This window comes from Microtus pennsylvanicus, chromosome 13 (genome assembly GCF_037038515.1).
Source record: "Microtus pennsylvanicus isolate mMicPen1 chromosome 13, mMicPen1.hap1, whole genome shotgun sequence".
NCBI lineage: Eukaryota > Metazoa > Chordata > Mammalia > Rodentia > Cricetidae > Microtus > Microtus pennsylvanicus.
The window spans coordinates 41408407-41424950 of NC_134591.1; the positions used below are offsets into that span (position 1 = coordinate 41408407).

Consider the following 16544-nt stretch of genomic DNA (forward strand, 5'->3'; position numbering starts at 1 on the left):
AGTGTGTCATTTCTGGCCCAAATGTTAAAGGTAACAAAGGTGTTAATGCAAACCTGCTAGGAATAGGGGAGAGAATGTGTGGAGGGGAAAGAGGTCACAGAGCACTCTGTAGCTTTCGATAATGTTGTTAGTAAGCCAGCAACTCCTCAAAAAGAAAAGCAATTTTTGTAACATCTTATCTATATGAAAAGAAATACTCCCCTAATCATGGCTAATATTTATATTTATCTTATATGGTTAGAGCATGTGCCACACACAGGTGCTGTCCTAAGCACTTTGCACAATAAACACGGTGTAAAGAGTCTCAAACAAGCCTGTTAACACAAGCACCGTCACTGGTCTCATGCTATAGATGGGAATGAAGTTCAGCAAGGCAGGCAACTTTGCCGACTCACACAGCACAGCCTGATTTGGTCCCAGGCAGTTGGCTCCAGAGCTGACACCAGGTTCTCAAATGCAGAGAATTTTGTTCTCCCTCCCAATCACGGCCTTTTGGGTCATAGTCCGTTGGCCTACAGTCTACAGTGAGGCAGCACCGTCATGACAGGAACACACAGCACAGAAAAATCTCTCTCTTCATGGTCAAGGAGCAAAAAAAGAATGTGGAAGGGCTTGGGTTCTGCAGAGCTTTGGGGGACATACCCCCAGTTACCAGAGTCCTCTCACTAGGCCCCGCCTCTCAGAGTTCTGTCATCTCTCATCCCACCATCATGGGGACTAAACCTTTCCTATGGCCTTTCTGGTACATTCTAGACACAAACTATAGCACATTCGAATGTGTACTGCATTCACCCAGCTTTCCTCATTCTTGGCCACAAATGGACCAAGCCTTTCAGAATTGCCACAGGATGGGACAGGAAGGGACCCTCCTCTGTACTCTTGTGACATCTAGTCCTTCACCTCTGAAGACAAACCATTTGCACGTATTAAGTATTGCCAAAGAAGTTGGTGCAAATTCTGTCGAATCCCAGGAATTCACCGCAGCTCCCCATGCGCGCGACTTTCTACACAGATTGCTGCGAGGTGAGTGACCAGTCAGGGGTGAGGAGCTCTGGCCATGTCGCTGCGGCCATCTGCAGCTTCCTCTCCGATCACTGAATCTGCTTCCTTGTTCTCAGCGTCAAGACTTCCGCCGACTTCTACCTGGTTCTCCCTTTCAGAAATGCGCACACTGTTGGCTCATAGCCTTTCCTTCTCCGCTGCTCTCGTTTGCCATGCTCTCTCCAAACCCAATATGAAGAAATTCTCACTTCTGGGATGGGAGAGCTGACCCAAACCAGGGATGAGAACGCTGAGAAACAAGGGGGCTCGCTCATTCTGATGGCTTGAAGATGACTTCTCTGAGGGTGAGGATAAAGAAAGGGGTGGCCCGATTCTGCTTCTCTTGACCGCAGTTATCTGTGTGGTACCACCGGGCCGACAGCGGGGACCACAGGCAGGACCGCCATTCTTCCCAATTCAGTGCAGCTCTTTTGATCAGAATCACCAAACTGGTGAGTGAGTTGGTGTGGATTGCGTTCTCAACAAGAGGGCCCTTGGGAAGCTTTGCCTCCACTGGGACTCCCACAGCTAGCAAGGGGGCAGTCCCCTCCCTGAGTCCTGCAGATAGCCTATCACAAAATTGAGCAGAGTCTGAAAATCGTGCACGTACAAGGTGGGGGAGTGGGAGGAGTAGCTCTCTAACCAGCTGCTAGGTCAACTCTTTCTCCCCTTTCCCCTACTCCCTTTTCGGGCCCATTTTGAGTGAGGTCCTCTCAAGTTCCTTCCTCCTCCCACTTTACCTCTCAGCCCTTTATCCAATCTCGACAGAAATGTCACTGTCACTTCTCCCTGCTCTACCTCTCAGCCTTTTATCCGATCTCAGCAGAAAAGCCAGTGTCACCAAAGAACTGCTTCAGATTCTCCTGGCGGGTTACAAGGCTGCCTATACTTTTCCTAGGGTGCTGATCGTCTCCCCCCCCCCCCAAAAAAGCATTCCTTACTCTTAGAGGTAAAGAGTTAGGTCACAGTTTGGTTTTCTCAGTCTATTAACTGTACAAGGAGGGTAAGAACAGCTCTATCTTTTTATCCTCCATTGCAGCCCCTGGAATAGAGAAATGGTCCCGTAATATTTTGGCATTTGCTGAATACATGAGCAGACTTCCGAGGACCGTTCTAAAGTGGGTGTGAAAGGGGCGGGCAGTCCATGTCCAGGCAAGAAGCACCATCCGGTAGGGCAGCAGAAACAGCCTGCGCTGATTGTTACATTCTTCTCTCCATGACCGTGATACATAAAGAAGGATTTCTTTGGGCTTAGACTGGGGCCGCTCAAAACCTTAAGCCTTCAGCGGAGCAAAGCACTTTCCCCAGGTTCATAATGATCAATGCTAATATATAATACAGTTCAGGAGACCTTTGGGTCTGAGTGAGGGGCAGGGTGGAGGGAGGCCGGGGCAGGAGCGCTTACTCCCCTCTGAAGCACTTCCTTATGGATGCACTGAGTCCCAGTGAATGGCCAATTGAGCCGCCAGCAGGCACTTTAGAGAGAGGGTTGTCAGGGACTCGTATTACGTAGGATTAATATTAGGCATCTCTGCTCAGCCCAGTGAAAGGCTTCAAGTGTCCTTGGAATTCCGGCGACCTTTCCCCATCAATGAGGACATTGTTCTCCTGGCCTCCCGGCGTCGTTCATAGGAAATGCAGCGCACTTGCATCGGCATTGCCCACCACATCTGGGGTGGGGTCCTAGGACGTGGAAGCACTGAGCTCAGGCCTTCTACACGCTGTCTCTCCCTCGCACCAAACCTCCCAGGCTTTGGGAGCCCCTGATTGCTATTTCCTGAGTGTCTCTGCAATCTTCTCAGTGGTCTTAGCTGTGAATTAGGAGGCAATTGCGCAGGTTTTGGGGAAGCCTAGCAGGTCTTAAACCTGTCATCGGGCGCGCTCCTCCGATTCCACCGTGCGAGGCTTCTGATTCCACACCACCTAGACTGTGTGCAGCAAGCGGTGGACCTACAGCCCAGACATGTCATTTTCATTTAGGGAGAGCACAAGGCCTCTAATGGGTTGTTGACATGTTTGTTTCTAAATCTTCTCTATGACCAGAAGCGTTTGCTATTTCCCTGCCTTTCTTTCACAGATGACAGCCTTGTCTTGGGGCACACGGCAATGAGAGGCATCGTTGAGACTAAAACACAGGCTTGCTTGGTGGCAAACATGGGCTGGTTGGTAATGATGCCTACAGAATACCCAGGCATGTACACAGCTCGCTAGGGGGTTACGATTCTTCCAGTATGTGATCCTCATTCTGACCTTGAGAAGTAGACTGAAGCAGACAGCTAAGTGCTTTCTCGTTTTGCTTTTTTTTTTCTCTCAACGGTGTGGCCACCAAAGTAGAGAAGTAGTAGAAAGCTGCAGTTCTGCGGCTTAGAGAGAGGACCACATGGGCTGCATGTGGAAGGAGAGGAGACACAGCTTGTGAAAGGTAGCCGGGAAGAGTCCTGAGGTCAAGAAGGAAAAGGGCGGGAAACACTGTCTGTGGAAAATCCAGTGAGGTCTGATGGAGTCTTCGCATGGCTGATCTTCAGCCAGGCTCTTTAACTTCCTTTCAGCCTCTCCATATACCTCCATGTAAATCCAGTCTTGGCAGGAATCTTGCTGAGTCAATTTTATAAGAACTACCATCTGATCACCTTTCAACATCTTACCAATGTCTCTCTGCCCAGACCCCCAGTTAATATCTGGCTACACAGAATATTCATTTAGCCAGACTCACCTTCACTTAGAGTGTTTATTCTTAGTAATTTTCCAGTTACCAAGTCTCTCTTTGCTCCTCAGGTATAATCCCTACCCACCCACCCTTGTTATATTTGTAGTCGAGTCCTTCTGAGCCCTCCCCTGTAAAGTCCTGCTGAATTAGCCAGTATGCTCTTGGCAATGAACGTATTTTTTTTTTTTTTTTGGTTTTTCGAGACAGGGTTTCTCTGTGGCTTTGGAGCCTGTCCTGGAACTAGCTCTGTAGACCAGGCTGGTCTCGAACTCACAGAGATCCGCCTGCCTCTGCCTCCCGAGTGCTGGGATTAAAGGCGTGCGCCACCACCGCCCAGCTTGAACGTATTTTTTTAAATGAGACTTTCATCTACCAAGCGTTGGGGTGCTCGGGTCGAATAATAGACATTGAGTGTCTCCAAGGAGGAATCATTCGAATGGGGACAAGAACCACTGTGGTTCTGTTCATGGGGCCACTACAGAAATACTGACAGTGAACTTGGCATCAAGAAGCAAGAGACAGAGGAAGCCGAAGCAGTACACTGCCTGTCTCCCCTCATCTCCAGATCTTCTGATCCATTCAGGATGCTGGGGGCGCAGAGGAGCTGGGTGGATTTGAATTCCGCAGTACTTTGAAGATGCAGCTGTGGGCTTTTCCCAGAAGTCCATCTGTGTGATGTGTGTGTGTGCACGCGCGCATGCGTGTGTGTGTGTATGTGTGTGTGTGTGTGTGTGTGTGTGAGAGAGAGAGAGAGAGAGAGAGAGAGAGAGAGAGAGAGAGAGAGGAAATGTAAATGGCTTTTTTATCAAGGTCCACCTTGCTCCTGTGACCTTATTGATGGTCTCCTGGGAGCCGGTACCTAGGAAGCTTGACCTCTGCCCTGGTCTCCTAAGGGTAGAAGGTAAAGGTACAGCTCTCGCCTACCTTCTTCCTCCAGGCACTGCCTTTCCCCAATCAGCCCTGGCTTCCTGCTGCACTGATCTGGGACTGTAATAGAGCTGGCCTTATTTTATTTTTTATGAAGTTCATGAACTTTGGAGGAAGGAACCTGGAAAAAATGGTCTCATTACCTCAGGAATGAAGGCTCAAGCTTCTTTTAATGCCAGAGGTTGGCGTGGCCTTGCTTGTTATAGCTACAAATAATCCGGGTGGAAAATTGCAACAGAGTGGCAAGACGCAAACAGGATGGCAGCTTAGGGTGAAGCAGGTGGGGTGGGGGTACTGGAGGTCAGTGCAAGGTCATTGTAAAGCCGGAGAAAACTCCTGGGCAGCCGCTTGCAGAAGTCCACCACAGCTAGACCGTGTACAGGCTCATTCTGTAAGGACAGACTCTAAGATTCCTTCCCTGAAGCCAAGGGGATGGCAAGTGTTTGGATTCCAGAGTGTTTGATTCAAATTCCAATCCTGCTATTTACAAACGAGTTGTCTACAACTTTCCCAAACTGCTCGTTCTTTGGTTTCTGAATCTCTAACACAGAGAAAATGAGCCTCCTTTCTGGATTGAGGGGGCAGATGGGAATGCAGGAGAGGGACCCCGAGCGGCAGTCTGTAAAGTCACATTCTCTTAGGAGAGGTCTCCTTGAATAACCCAGGGTGGCCACTCACAGGGTTTAATAGTTAACTGACCACAGCAGGCCAGTCAGGGGCTGGAATCTACCTCCTCTGCAAAGGACTTGGGAGGAGGGTTAGACTCAGGGTCGGAACTAGCCCTGCCTTTGCCAGACTTTTCTAAAGATGAGACTCTCCTGGGCGTCCCTATTAAATGGTGAGTTTCTGGCTTCCCCCCAGATCCACTGAATAAACAGCACGCAGAGGCTCTGCATCTCAAACAAAAGCCAAGGAGAAATCTTATCACCAGTTTGAGGAAACACTGGTTAATCAATGCTCTACTATGGAATGGTTAGCAAGAACAAGCCAGGGTTATTTTTGTTTGTTTTTAAAGACTATTCTACAGAGTGGAGCTCAGAGACTTCACTTTGTCTCTTTTTTTTTTTTTTTTGGTTTTTCGAGACAGGGTTTCTCTGTGGTTTTGGAGCCTGTCCTGGAACTAGCTCTTGTAGACCAGGCTGGTCTCGAACTCCCAGAGATCCGCCTGCCTCTGCCTCCCAAGTGCTCGGATTAAAGGCGTGCGCCACCACTGCCCGGCCTTCACTTTGTCTTAAAGCATCTTTTAATTGTCTATATATGGAAAGAAGACCAACCATGGTTCTAGAAGAAAGGTTTTCTGCTCCTTTCCATCATTGTCCTTCTGTTTTCTGTTCCTATGGGAACCTTTCCCGCTCTGGTCCTTTCTGGCAAACTGCACTCCTTTGCCTAGAGCTGGTTCCAACAACCTTCTTCAGCAAACCTTCCCAGATTCTTCCAGGTGTTTTTGTGTTTGTTTTTTCTTCCCTGTTTCCCTAACACCTCTGTGACGCACCCATCATAAAGCAATCATTTCTAAGCCTTGTGCTAGTTTTATGCTCCTGGTCTATGCGTACAAGAATCAAAAGAAACCACCGAGGCACCCACTGTGCTCCCTCTCTGCAGGGCGGGCTATCCACAGCCCTCTGATAGGAAGCTGGAAGAAGCCATGAAGTCCAGTAGGTGGATACTTGCAGTGAGAGCAGGTATCAAGCTATGGAAGCCGCAGCACATTGTCTTCCCATAACAAGCAGTTCTTTACTTTTTTGCTTGTACCTGTGTGTGGCGTGTTTATCTATACACGTTTCCCTGTGTGTGGGCACACGTGTGTATGGTGCACATGAATGTGCATGTGTGTCTTCCTTAATTGCTCCCCACTTTATATAATGAAGTAGGGTCTCTTGCTTAAGTTTGGAGGCTGCCGTTTTGTCTAGCATAGGCTAGCCAGTCAGCTCCACAGAGTCCCCCACACTGGGATTACATCCAGATTACTACACCTATGTGGTCTTTATGTGGGTTCCAGACATCTGAACATCTGCACCTTGATTCACATGCTTGCATGGACAGACTTAACCTGCCGAGCCATCTTCCCAGCCCCTCAGACCACTCCTAGTGACAAAGTCATTGTTTCAATGATGCCCGTGGAGGTCTTAAATTCTTTTCAGCATGCCACATGTCTCTTCATTAAGCTTTATATGGAAGGCCAGAAGAGGGACAGTTCCGGTTCTGAACCTATAATTACTAAACTGAAAGGAGCCTGGCTTCGATCTGGTGCCCAGCACTCAGCAAGTTTCTAGAGGATGATGTGCCCCGAGCATTTCAGATGCTTCTGCAATCAGGCCTCTTCCAGCTGCTGCCGGAGGGCCTTTGAGTGAGTCACGTACATTCTCTCATTTTCAGCTTTCCACGTGTCAAACAAAAAGTTGTTTCTTGTTTCTGTTCTTCCAGAGTTAAAACAATAACCTAAAAAGTAGGAGAAACGCAGATTTTAAAATACTCTAGATAGATGGATTAGGAGACAGCTGTCAATTCCAGCAGTCAGGAGTGAAACGGAAATATTGTCTGGAGGAGAATTGGTGGGCAGAAGACGATGTCAGAATCTCACAAAGCAAAACAAAACTTCAGTTTTCCTGTGACTAAGCTGCCAAAATTGAGAAAGCGAGGTGGTACTATGTCATATTAAATTTCTATCGCTAGAGTGAACCTGAGAGAATAACTTACAACGGGAAACGCTTACGTTGGATCACCATTTTGGAGGTTTTAGACCCATGACCAGTTGGCCCCATCGCTTTGCACTTGACCAGCAATCACACCATGGTGGAAGCATCTAGCAGACCAAAGCTGCTTGCCTCATCATCCCGGAAACTGAAATATGGTGGGGACGGTGTCCTAAGGGCCTCTCGTTGGGCCCGCCTCTTAGGTTACATCTCTCCTAAGAGCACCACTTTGGAGAAACTGAATCATTAATACATGATGTTGGGAAGTACTTGGACAAACCACAGTATCCCTGTTAAAATAGAAATGAGGGTCAGAAAGAGGGCACACCTCCACTGTGGGGATTGACATGCATGGCTGTTCTCAAGAACAATCTGGCATTTTGGGGGCCAGTTTTAAATTTGCATATGTACAAATTTCCATATTCCCTTTCTGCTTTGTGGTAGATTAAAGCAAGAGGTTCACCCAACTTCCTTCTATTTAACCGCACCACAGGAGATACAAGGTAAACATCTGTATTTTCCAGGTGTTCCCTTACGCTGCCTCAGGTTCCATGTTCCATGGATGCCCTATTTCCTCTGTGCACCAAGGTGATCTTTGGAAGCTAGAGGTACTCATCTCAAGAGCTTTCCTGTGCCACTCCTGCTGTGTCTGCTCCTGTGTATAATCACACAGACTTATAATTCTGCTATTTATTTTTCAGAATATATACATCAAAGGGTCCTGAGATCTGGATCTACTTCAGAGAGTGCCAAGAAACCAGTCATTGGTCATCTCCTTGCTAGTTATAATTACGAGAGAGGTGATGAACCAGGTTTTCCTTTGGGCCACCAACAAGCTCCCAAATCATGACATGAACACTTATTATTAGTTATAAATGCTTGGCTTTAGCTTAGACTTGTTTCTTGCTAACTCTTATAACTTAACCTGTTTCTCTTCATCTATGTTTTCTCTCTGGGTTTTAAATCTTTCTTTCTCTCTGTTTGTCCCACTTTCCTGCTTCTTGTGTCTGTCTGTCTGGCAGCTGCCTGGCTTCTGGCCCCAGGCATGTGTCTTTCTCCTTCATTCTCTTCTTTTTCTTTTCTCTCATAAACATAGATCTCTCCTCCTACTTATTCTTTCTGCCGGCCAGCCCTGTCTGTCCTTTCTCCTGCCTCGCTCTTGGCCGTTCAGCTCTTTATTAGACCAACTAGGTGCCTTCAGCAGACAAGGTGAAACAAACGTAACACCTCTTTGCATAATTAAACAAATGCAGCGGAAACAAAGGGAACACACCTTCGCACAGTTAAAGCAATATTCTGCAGCGGAAACCAATGGAACATATCTTTACGTAGTTAAATTCTACAACAAGATGATGCTGATTTCAAGGTGTCTTCAGTCACTTCTGGTGACTGAGACCGTGATTGCTTGGTGTTGTGTGGTCCTGGGAATTGTTATTGAATAAAATCAGTCTGGATCCTTCTCCCTTCTAATAGTTAAAAAAAAAAATAACAAATTACTTTCATTTGGGTACAATTTTTAGCTTAACTAGTTAGGCAGTTTATGTCAGATAATATGTCACTAAGGAGATATGAATAGCAGTCTTCACAATGCTCTGTGCAGCACCCAGAGATTAAAAAGCCTCCTGTGTGACATCACTGAGGAGATGAGTTTATAAAGGGCAGTAGATGGAATCTCAAGAATACACTGCACAGCATTTAAAAGCAAGGAACTAGATCAGTGGTTCTTAACCTGTGGGTCAGGACCCCTTTGTGAGTCAATTGACTCTTCCACAGGGGTGGCATATCAGATATTCTGTGTATCAGCTATTTACACTACAATTCATAACAGTAGCAAAATTACAGCTATGAAGTAGCAACGAAAATAATATCATGGTTAGGAGTCACCACAACATGAGAAACTGTATTAAAAGGTCCAAGCACTAGGAAGGTTGCCAACCACTGAACTAGATGGTCTGACAGACAGATCTTAATAGTAATATTTAGTTAAAATAACTAAAAGAAAGGGCATTACTGAATAATATAATTGATGCAACTATTAACTCTTAATAATGCTACGTACATTATTACACCAGTTACACAAGGCAAGACATGTCCCCTGGTGCAATAGTGGCACATGCATGGGAATAACCAACCACTTTCTGATTCGATCTAAGACCTACTTCTCAAGATGAAACCCAAACCTGGGACAATTATTAGGCCTAGAACCTATAGCTGGATAGGTCATAGGCCCTATGGCAGACCCTACGACTATTAGTCTGCTACAGAGAGATAATAGTAAACTGATTCCTTGTAAATTATTACTATACCTATAGACTAGTGCATCTTTTAACCTTCATCAGAGAAACTTCTGTTTTTCAGTGGGCAGTGAGTAGCGAAAACTCACAACCGGCCAGAGCGTGCTGAGTGAGAAATTGCAGGATGCTCAGCCCTGAGCTGGACATCTGGATCACATCCTCTCTTGCATTTCAGGAGAGTAGGTGAAGGGAGCAGAGGAGCCCGAGGCAGCGGATGACTATAGGGAAATTGTCCTCTGGACACAGCATGGCAAGCGGAAGAATGGGCAAGTGTGAACTCATAGCAGTTCTGAGAGCTCGCACGAGACCCCAGCAAGCCCAAACCAGACCAAATCCAAGCCTGGGGAGGGGAACGCAGCAGGAAGTTCCACCCCAGCTGAGCAGTTATTGGATGTTGACAGCTGTTGGGAGAGAGAGTTCTCTCTAAGAGCACACCCTGGTAAGTCGACCATGCTCCAGTGGGGAGTCACCAGAATATGTGGGAAGCAAACCTGGTCTTGATGGGTTAACAAACAGAAACAAACCCAACAGAACCCCAAGATGCGAAGTTGAGTGGTAGGAAAGGGGGACTGGATCTGGGAAGAGTTCGGAGTGTGCAAATGGGATCAAAAGAGGGTGTGTGAAATTCTCAGAGAACTATTAGAGATTCGTAAAAGATTCAGCTACATGCTTAACAATGATGTAAGTCCTCATTTAGTTTTTACACCTTGGAGTGAAAGCGCCTAGTTGAGAAAGAGGGCTGAAGACAGAGCCTGCAGACACGAGGGAGAAATACACAAGTGGGCCTCGTATATAGCATCCCACGGGCTAGGGAGAATGATTGCAGAGGTCACTGGAGATGCACAGTGTAGGAGAACCAATGTCACATTACCAGAACAAGCATCTCTCGTGCTTCTTTTCCCACATCAGCCACACAGAATTAATTTTCCTGTGCCATCTCTGAAGGACCGTGTCTAAGAGGAAAGAGAATAAGATAACAAGGGGGTCATGCAATGTGTTAGGAAAGCAATGCTTGAAGACCCTGGGGAGTATTCAGGGAACAGAGAGGAAGATAAGGGCACCCACTATGCTGGTTACTTGTTGCCTGATTTTAAGACTTCAAATTCTGCTGGTTGATAAATGACAGGACATAATTACTATCTTCAATGATCTTGCAACTCCAGAGGGCAGACTTCAGACTGCTAGGAAGAAAACAGTCAAGGAGTAGAAAGGATAGTGTGGCTGCGCACACACAGACCTTCCCAATAACTGGCCGAGGGCCAAGGGCACGCTAACTTTTGAGGGTACTGTTGATCACTACCACTTAGGGGTTCTCATTAAGTCATCGCCATACTGTATTTAATGTATGCTAAACAAAATTCACAAGGTCAGACAGTTAGAGCTTTGGACCCATGACTGTCTGACTCCAAAAGAGCTGATGCTCGTAGGCAGGGCTTTTTTCAGACACTGTTACGCAACCTGTCAACTCCAAGACGGTAAAATTGAGTGCTATGTTGCATGTTGCAGACAAACAACACTTACAAGTTCAGAGGGGAGGAATTTCAATGGAAGCCAGGCTAGTCAGAGCTTAATCTGACTCGATGATGAAAATAGCTGATTCTCCCGAGCCCAGCAGCAGACAGGATCCTGAGAGTTTGTTCGCGAGCAGCAGACAGGATCCTGAGAGTTTGTTCGCGGCGGAAATCTCAGTACCCCTCGATAAGAAGAGAGTTCGCTGAAGGGCTTTACAATGTGCTGACTACCACAGCCCGTGCTTAGCCTTCCTACTGGAGGGCTTGCAAAGGCTGACGCAGTTTCTGTTGTTGGAGGCCGGGTGGATAACTAGGACAATTACGACCGGGTGAAGTAGCAATAGTCGCTGCCTTTTTCTGTGTGAGCACTGGGTAGTGAGTGCGGTACGGAGTGCTTTCTGTAGCAGGGTCTCTCCCAGGGAAACAGTAGCTGTTCCACACACCTCGATGGACAATCTCATTTTGTTTTTTGCTGGGCAACTCTTTACCATTCTCTATGGCAGGTGCTACCATGCACACTGAATGAGCAGTGATGCTGAGGCTTAGGTAAGGTTCAATACTGGCATACTCTACTTTCATCTCTCATAAGGATGGAAAGAGGGAGAATCTGTGGATGTGTCTTTCTTCCAGCTAACCCATCTAGCCAGGTCTGTTGTTTTGTTACAGAACGTATAAAGCCCATTTATTATATATTTTTTTTCTGTGCTGGTGATTAAGTCCAGCCTTTTGTGCCTCTTAGCAGGCTCCTGGACCACGGGCCCAGCCAATTCTGCAATATTTTAACAGCATTTATCATTACATTTCTTCTATCGGTTTGCACGTGATTTTCTTGCCAGCGAGGATATTTAAAAATCAAAACACTACTCTTGATTTTTCCCCTTAAGCTTTTGGACAAAGATATTCTCAACTTGATTCTGTCGCCTACCACAGTCTCCGAAAGCTCACTGCTGACAAGGCTGGCTAATGATCCCATTTTCTAGGCCTATTGCCGAAGATTCTGCTTTACAGTAACTCATAGGTTGAACTCCTTGCATTGTTACTATTGTCTGTATATTGACCTTCTACTGAGAGAGGACAAAGGAAGTGCTTCTAGTCATTGGCTGAATGAATGAATGAATGAATGAATGAACTGGATAGTAAGTTTTTTTAACTGATCAGTTTGTTCAGCCGTTACAGAGTAAAGGCAAGGAGCAATGGCAGCTTGATCTATCACCTTGATTCATTCATCGGATTTTTTTTTGTTACATAAAGATCTAATCAGCTCACCTGTGCCCAGGTGATATTGTCTTCTTGTCAGTCTTTCCCCATATCATGGACATTATGCAGAATTTGTCAAATTCTTGAGCAGGAGAGTCTGGGGGCATCTGTAATTCAAAATGTCTATGTCTATCCTGTTCAAGCCATTTTTGAAAAATGTTCCTAAGTTGTATAGTAACCAATTAACTTATAGTTATAGGCTAGTTTGTCCAGAATTTCCTAAATTTACTATTAGTTGCTTAATTAAAAACCTGTGTTCAAAAATGACACATTTATTTTTGTTTTGTGTGTGTATTTGCCTGCATGTGTGTGGGTGTGCATTGTCTGTACGGAAGCTGTGGCAGCCGGAAGATGGCTTCAGATCCCTGGAATTGGAGTTGCAGGTGGTTGTGAACTGCCGTGTGTGCTCTGGGAAGCCAGCCTGGTCCTCTGAAGAGCAGGACGTGCTCCTACCTGCCGAGCATCTCCCTAGCCCTTGACACCGACTTCTAAAAATGTCTTTTGCCTTATGGCATTTTTCAAGTTCTGAAATATTTTAGAAATTCCTCAAGATGGTTCTGATATCTCAACTCAGGGACATATTTTACTTGGATTAGATGAATTCAGTAACTTAGATCGACTAGCTAAGAATTCATTTGTCCATCCATCTGTCCATCTACTCATTCTACTGCCCTTGTTGATCATATGCAATTTGTCAGGTTTGTGTAAGATAATCATGATACAGCTATAAGTTATGATGGGATGGATAACACAATTAAAGGGTTTATTAATTCTGTTGGAGATAGCTCAGGCTACTTACAGGAGAACACAGAAGGACCTTCTGTGTAATCTGTGTCTTTTATGAGCAGGTCGTCTTAATCGGTAGAAGGAATTTGGTTAGGCAGATTCATAGATTTCATTCATGGATGGAAAGTATTTTAGGCAGGACATTTGTATCAGGACAAGTGAGCAGCTGAGGCACACAGTTGATAGAAGTCAACCTTTCTCCCTAAGACCCAACGCAGGATCTCTTCAGGGTGTGTCATTAACAGACCTGTATTTGTCCTCTGCTTGAGGATGGGCAGTTCTGGGCTTAGAAGGCAGCAAGCTTGCCCTTAGAAGTATATCAGCACGAGATGAGGAACTGTAGGGAAACAGTATTGCGCCAATCAATCATCGGTGTAAGCACCCATTCCTACAGGGCTGATGGGAAAGAAAGGGCAATTTTATAAAGTGGACTCCAAGGGAGCCCATACTGGTTTAAGTCTTATTATAAGCACATCTTATGTAATCAGGCTAGTTAGTGCTGTGTGCGCCTTATCCCAGTCACAAAGCTGCCTGGAAAGCTGGGATTTATATTTATCCATGGCTGCCCTGTCTGTAATCAAAGGCTTTAGTTTTGACTCCTACAGCAGTTTTCGTTTAGATGAAAACACAATCAAAATCAAACACTGCATTCTGGCCAGCTCTGCCATTTGCGAAATCATCTATTCTCGTTACTTGACCTCAGAAATCAGAGCCCTGAGATGGAAGACTGTGGTCACATACACGCCACCCACTTGTCTCTAGAGCTTATTTCCTGGGTCCCCCCCCCCATGAAACCACCACCCAAGATGATTACACATGGCCCAGCTAAATAAGTGTTTCTCCAATTGAAGAGTCCAGTCCACACACATCAGAACCACTCGATACTGTACCAAAAATGAAGGTTTACCTGGACTTCGTACACGTGTCTGTGATTCTAACAGTGTCTGGTCAGTCCACTTAGTATGCAAATCAATGCTGACCACCACTTTCCAGGGGCAAACTTGCTTGGGAGACTTTTATTTTCCCTCCCAAGCCATGTCCGCAGGAATGAGAGATTAGCACACCCATCGTTTCTGGGATGGAGCGCATATCAGGTTAACACAAGATGTCATGACATGGTAGCGGGTGATGACACAGGAGCCTCACTGGTATTGAAAAATCCAAGCTTTCAGATGATATATATTTTAATAAATGTATTCCCTTACTATGAAAATTTCCGAGCACAGGCACTGTAGTGTGGCTATAACTGTGACCATGACAATGGTGGGGTACTCGTCTGTAGCAGTGACATCCGCTGCACACATCAGGACTTTGTTTCCCTTGCTTCGTCTACTTCCACCCCCAATTCTGCCCAGCAGTCTGCTTCTGCAAATCCTGGATTTCATGGCGCTTTACCCATAGGAGTATGGACAGTGTCTTAATTACCAGGGGATTATACTCGCACCTGAGGCAATTTCCCCTCATTCCTCGATACCATATACAGACTCCTTCAATTATCCCATTGGTGTGATGTTATTGTTGGTTTGTTCAAATTCAGATCTAAATGAGATCCACACCTGTAGTGTCTGCTTATTGGTTTCTTAAGGCTCTGGTGATCTGGAGCAGCCCCCACCCCCGCCACTGTCTTTCTGTGTACCCTCCTTTTTAACTCTATTTTCTTTTGAAGAAATCAGACCATGCCTCGGTTCGCTTCTTTGTGGTGTGATTTTTGTTCCCCTTTCCCCTACTCAAACTTGGGCTCTGTCTTGCTTGATTAAAGTGAACTTGAATTCAAAAGCTTTGAATAGATTCAAGGCCAAGTTTTCTTTTGATTTTCTAGGAGTATTTCCTTTTCACCTTTGGCATGGTAATTCAAGGCACATAAAACACCATTGTCCCATTTTTAATGGTGCTAACTGTCAAGTGGGCCATTGGCAACCCTCTGATTGCTCCAGGTTAAAAGTCACTTGCCCTTTCATCTCGTGGTTAATCTGTGAGGGTCTTTGCTAGCCAGCTGTTTCATCGAGGTTCAAAAATCGGCTGTAGCTCTCTTATCTCCTCCATTTATTGCTGGAATTTCCCAAACTGTGGGCATCTGATGACCTTGAAACATAGTTCATTGTGTAGGGACAAAAAAAAAAAAAAACAAAGAACAAGTATGGATTTTCTCCTAACTGCCGATTTCACAGTTGGTCTCTCTTAGAACAGCAATGCTGGGAGCACGGAAACCGCTTTCCCTACTGGGTGTCAGGTGTGGTGGACGCCACACCCAGAGTGGGACAATGCCTTGCAGATAGACTTGACTTAATCTGGAAGTCCCTTGATGGCGTCCCCAGTTGACTTGGATTTTCTTTCTACTTCTGCACCAGGTCAGAAAGTCCTCGGAACTTTCTTGCTCCTGACTTTCCTGACCAGCCATTTCCAGGAGGCGCCCAGGTTCCTCTGTGAGGAATGGAGGGAGTAGACCATAGCTTCGGTGCTGGCCATGGGCACTGTCCTGGGCCTGTAATTGCTCTGGGGCCATTTTAGCAGACAAAGCTACAAAATACCTCCTTTCTAAACAAACTCTGCATGAAGCGTACCATGTCTGTCCCCAATATAGCAGCAAAGGGTTTCATTTCGGTGTATTTATACTCTTGTCTCTTTGCCCCTAAACTGAAACTTGCCTGATCAAATGAGTACCTCTTTTCCATATCCATAATATATTCCTCTTCTCATGGTACTCTCGCTGGCATTCCAGTGTAATTTCTCGAGTGGGTGTTAAAGAAGTGAAGTTTCAGCTGGCATGATGTTCACTAACGCCTGTCAGGTACTTATTAAACAATTAAAATGTAAATCGCTTACGCGTAAGTGCTGGACTTATTTCATCTTCACTCAAACCTCCGTGCTGAGTACTGTTATTTTTCTCATGACACAGTGGGCGAAGCTGCGCAACCGTGACGTTTAAGAACTTTCCCAAGAACGCGGACAGCAAGTGGTGAGGCTGGACTTTAAACAGTAAGCTAGACTGAGGGTCTTCCCCTTCCAACCGTGGAGAAATGCTTTCAAAAGGGCACCCACCCACTCCAAGTTGTAGTAGCGAAAGAAGTTGGGAGCATCCAAAGTAGTCCAATTCAAATTTCCTCCCTTTCTTCCTTCAGGGCCGATTTTCTCAACCCCATTTTGTCCTTCTGTTTCACGGCTGAAGAGACTCTTAAAAGGTGTTTTCAGGCATGCTGTGGACATCCGGTAAACTTGGAAACACCCTCTGAGTGAAATGAATGTTGGTGCTGAACAGCAGGAAGTGTAGTGAGCGTTTTGAGGAGACTGGGGTACTCCTGTCTGAATATAATCCTTGTGTTTTGAGACT

The 16544-nt window shown here is 45.9% G+C and overlaps 1 long non-coding RNA gene across 1 annotated transcript; it reads left to right on the top strand.

The window, feature by feature from the left end:
- The first annotated feature begins 7831 nt into the window (after positions 1 to 7831).
- Positions 7832 to 15868, top strand: LOC142834138 (uncharacterized). The gene is made up of 4 exons (XR_012907505.1): positions 7832 to 7976; positions 8070 to 8168; positions 9838 to 10101; positions 15565 to 15868. It is a non-coding gene; the product is annotated as an uncharacterized LOC142834138 (long non-coding RNA).
- The last annotated feature ends 676 nt before the right edge of the window (positions 15869 to 16544 follow it).